We start from the raw sequence: 4,457 nt of genomic DNA on the forward strand, positions 1-4,457 counted from the left end.
TCTGCCCACTTCATTCCGGTTCGGGTGAAGTATACGTCAGAAAAGTTAGCTGAGCTATATATCAGTTAGATTGTGCAACTACATGGAGTTCTAGTTTTCATCATATTAGATCGAGGTTCACTATTTACTTCTCACTTCTGAAAGGCATTATAACATGGTCTGGGTACTCAGTTAGATATGAGTACGGCAATAAACCCTCAGACAGATGGTCAATCTGAGCGGACCATTCAGGTATTGGAAGATATGCTTTGAGCGTGTGTAATCGATTTTTGTGCTAGATGGGATCAATATTTACCTTAGCGGAGTTCGCCTATAATAACAGTTATCGCTCTAGTATCCAAATGGCCTCATTTGAGGCATTGTATGGTAGACGGTGTAGATCTCCGATTGGTTGGTTTGATTCGGCGGAGATGGACTCTTTGGATGCATACTTGCTAAGAGATGCTATGGAGCAAGTCCGTATGATTCACTATAGACTGTTGACAGCCCAGAGTCAATAGAAGATATATGCAGACCGGAGAGTTAGAGTCTTAATGTTTATGGAGGGTGATCATTTTTGGCTCCGAGTATCACCCATGAAGGTTGTGATGAGGTTTGGAAAGAAGGTCAAGCTTAGCCCTAGGTTCATTGGACCTTTTGAGATTTTGAGTCGAGTGGTAGAGGTGGCCTATAAGTTGGCCTTGCCACCTATTTTGTCGGCAGTTCATCCTGTTTTCCTTGTCTCTATGTTTCAGAAGTATATTCCGGATGAAACTCATGTGCTTTCACTTGACTCTTTGGAGTTGGGTCCAGACTTGAAATTTGAGGAGGAGCCTATACCTATTTTAGATAGGCAAGTTCGAAAGCTTAGGACCAAAGAGATTGCTTCAGTGAAGGTGCAATGGAAGCACCGATCAGTGGAAGAGGCAACTTGGGAGACTGAGTCTGACATGCGTGCCAGATATCCTCAACTTTTTGAAGCTCCACGTATTTTCTTTCATCTTATGTTCGAGGACGAACATGATTTCTAGTGGTGGATAATGTGATGACCCAGAAGGTCATTTTTGAAAATTTTAAATATCCGATTAAATCGAGTTAATTAATTGAGGAGTATTTATAGATAAATATTCGTTTAGTAAGGGTTAATTAATGAATAATTGTAAATAATAAAATTAACCAATAGTTAATGGACTAAAGTGATAATTTATTTAAGACCCTATATTATTTGACCCATATTTAAAATAAGTAAAACAAGATTATTATGATTATTTTATTAATTTATAACAAGAAAGGGAATAGGGTTGCGATAACGATCAGGCGGCGTTCAATTTCTTCTTCCTCCAGGTACAACTCACCCCCACCCGTGATTTTAATATAGATAGAATTGTATAGTATCCTATATATATTATTAATTGCGGGGAATAGGAAGAAAGAAAAGAGTATGGATTTAAATGGTTAAAGTTGAAAATTGTTAAGAAAAGTCGGGCATTTTCAATTTGTGGGGTAGGGGGGGAAGAACGTCCAGTCATTCATTAGCAAATGGTCGTCAATTAATGTGTAAGCCATTACAATATTATATTAAAATATAGTATAGTTGTACAAGGGAATTACGATGTAGTATGTGAATCCGTATGTTCCTTAAATTATTTTTTTTCATAAAGTTCGTAATTAACTTATTTTCTTATTATGGTCACATTATAATTCAAGTTTTGACCTATAAAAATATGTATTCAACTATTAAGGGCATTACATTATATGAATATTATTAGATTTATAATATTGGAGAGTTTGAAGTTTAACCCTAGACTTGAAATTTAGAAATATGAGAATTTATATGTTAACTTAATTATAAATTTGGATAAGCTTTTCGGTCTAAGCTACACCTATATAACATAAGTGTTGTTAGTGTCGGAATCTAATTCTGACCATGTACATGAATAGATTACATTGATTTGGAAGCTCAACGAAAGGGGAAAACTCAAGTCCCGGAGTGATTGTTCGTTCATTTGAGGCAAGTGGATTTCAAAACCCTTGTTATGCGTACGAAATTCGTGTAATTCCTTGTGTGGTGTTGAGAATGACTTCGAGACTTGTTTCCTATTTGTTGGTGTTGTATTCCTTGTTGTCAATTGTGCTTTGTTATCAAAATGGTTATCTCATTTTCATTTGAGCATGTCATTTGCACTGTCTCTAAGACATGGTTGTGGTGAGAGAATGTACCATTTTGAGGGTTGTATCGCACGCCGCGATGGATATTATATTTCGAATGACGAATCGTGCGCCGCAATGGTTACTATTATCGAGGGCCGTGTCGTGCGCCGCGATAGATGCGTGGAAAGATATGTCCCCCAGGGGCCCCAGACAGAGAGACAGCGGGTGTGTATCGTTAAGGAAGACATGCATCACCATACTTGACATTGCATTACACATTTTTATTATTGATGAACTTGAATACGTGTTTTGCTGATCTTGTTAGTGTTTCTCTGTGAAAATTGTGACTGTTGAATATTGAGTTGTTATTGAGAATATGTAAACTAATAGAGTGTGGTTATTGAGTTGTGTGTTTGGAAAACTGTGAGCTCTTTGTAGTGTGGAGGTTCAGATAAGGTGTAAGGAGTACCCGTATTCTGTTCCCTTAACTTGTGTTTGGAGGTTTGCTTGTTGGGTACCGCGTGGCTTGGTACTCACCCCTTGCTTCTACAAATTTTTGTAGGTTACGAGCCCGAATTTTCGTGATACCTTTCATTCTCTTCATTTATGAGGCATCTTGTGGAGGATTGTGAGGTAGTTGCTTTTCATCTCAGCGAACTTTCCTACTCCAGTTTATGACTCTGTTTTTACTTGAAAGATAACTTCATGTTAGACTCGTATTTTCATTTTAATTCTAGTATTTACATTAGAGGCTTGTGCACGTGACAACCAGGTTTTGGGAATTGAATTAAGTTGAATTGTTTCCGTATTAGTAATCGTTATCAGGCTTTTGTTTTGTTTCTGCATTTTATCAAAAATATTGGGTTAGGCTGACTTATCTTGGTGGGATATGAAGAGTGCCATCACGCCCGTTTTTGGGTCGTGACAATATGTTTATTCTCAAGAATACTAATATCAAATTACTACGTAGATAATTATAAAGTAGTAATTATAGATTCTAGTGAAAAATATACTTTACTATTAAAAAATTATTTCTTTCAATTTTGATAAAGTTAATTTGATCACATTTTCTTGGGAGAAATTGGACCACATTCAAACTTCACAACTGAAGATTTTGTTTGCAAGCTATCATATATATAGAAAAAATACTGAAGACTCAACGTGTTCCAATTATTGTTGGAGGGTCAAATTCGTATATCAAAAAACTTGTGGAAGATCCTGTGTTCATGTTCAAATATAAGTATGATAGCTGCTTTATTTGGATTGATGTTGAGCAAGCAGTCTGGAACCGTAGAGTTGACATGAGGGTTGATCAAATGGTCAAAGCAGGTAATTTTTGTAATTATTTTGTGTATCAATCAAGATATACTATCATGCAGCTAGCAAAAAACTTTTCTAATATAATTTTCTTAATAATACTTTTGGTTATCAAATATATGTTCTACTAAATAAAACTCTTCTTTAAATTTGTGTTGCATGCAGGGCTAGTGGATGAGGTGCGACAGATTTTCATTCCAGATGCAGATTACACCAAAGGAATCCGACGGTCCATCGGGGTCCCTGAAATGGGCAGATATGTAAGGGAAGAACCAAACATAGACGGAGATGATGAATCAAAGAAGATGATTCTTAAAGCATCAATTTCAAGTATCAAGCGTAACACTCGTATGTTAATTTGTAACCAACTTGACAAGATTCAACGATTAATAAGCGAGAAAATGTGGTCAATGCATCATATTATTGCTACAGACGTTTTCAAAGAAGATAGAGAAGAAGATCTTGACAAAGCATGGACGAATATTGTTTTGCAACAATGCCTAGATATTGTGAAGATATTTCTCAAAAACGATCATCACAATATTATTATTGAGTGTACATAAACTGTGTTTATCGCCAAGTTCTGTTTTGGTCTCTTTTATTTTTGACCTATTTTGTACAGTTTGTATCGCATTACAAATATATATGTATGATATGACCCGTTTTTCTATATATGTTACTCTTGTCTGTAAAAAAATTCTTATCTATAGATGAAATATTTATTTTATGTTTCGATCCAAGCCCAAGACCAAGTCCATGTCCAAGTCTTTTATATTTAATATAAATCAGTACAAAAACATACGTACACAATAACATGAGATCACTCATATTGTCAAGCTAATAGAGTGATAAAATAATAAATCACCATAAATGTTCGGGAAGATTCCACCCTAAAAGGATTTTGAAGAATAGAATTCTTAACTCAATACTTAAAAATGTTACATAGACAAAGAAGATAAAATAAAATATTTGTAATCTATCGGTAATGAATATATTCTACCTAATTCTAT

This window comes from Solanum pennellii, chromosome 11 (assembly GCF_001406875.1).
Source record: "Solanum pennellii chromosome 11, SPENNV200".
NCBI lineage: Eukaryota > Viridiplantae > Streptophyta > Magnoliopsida > Solanales > Solanaceae > Solanum > Solanum pennellii.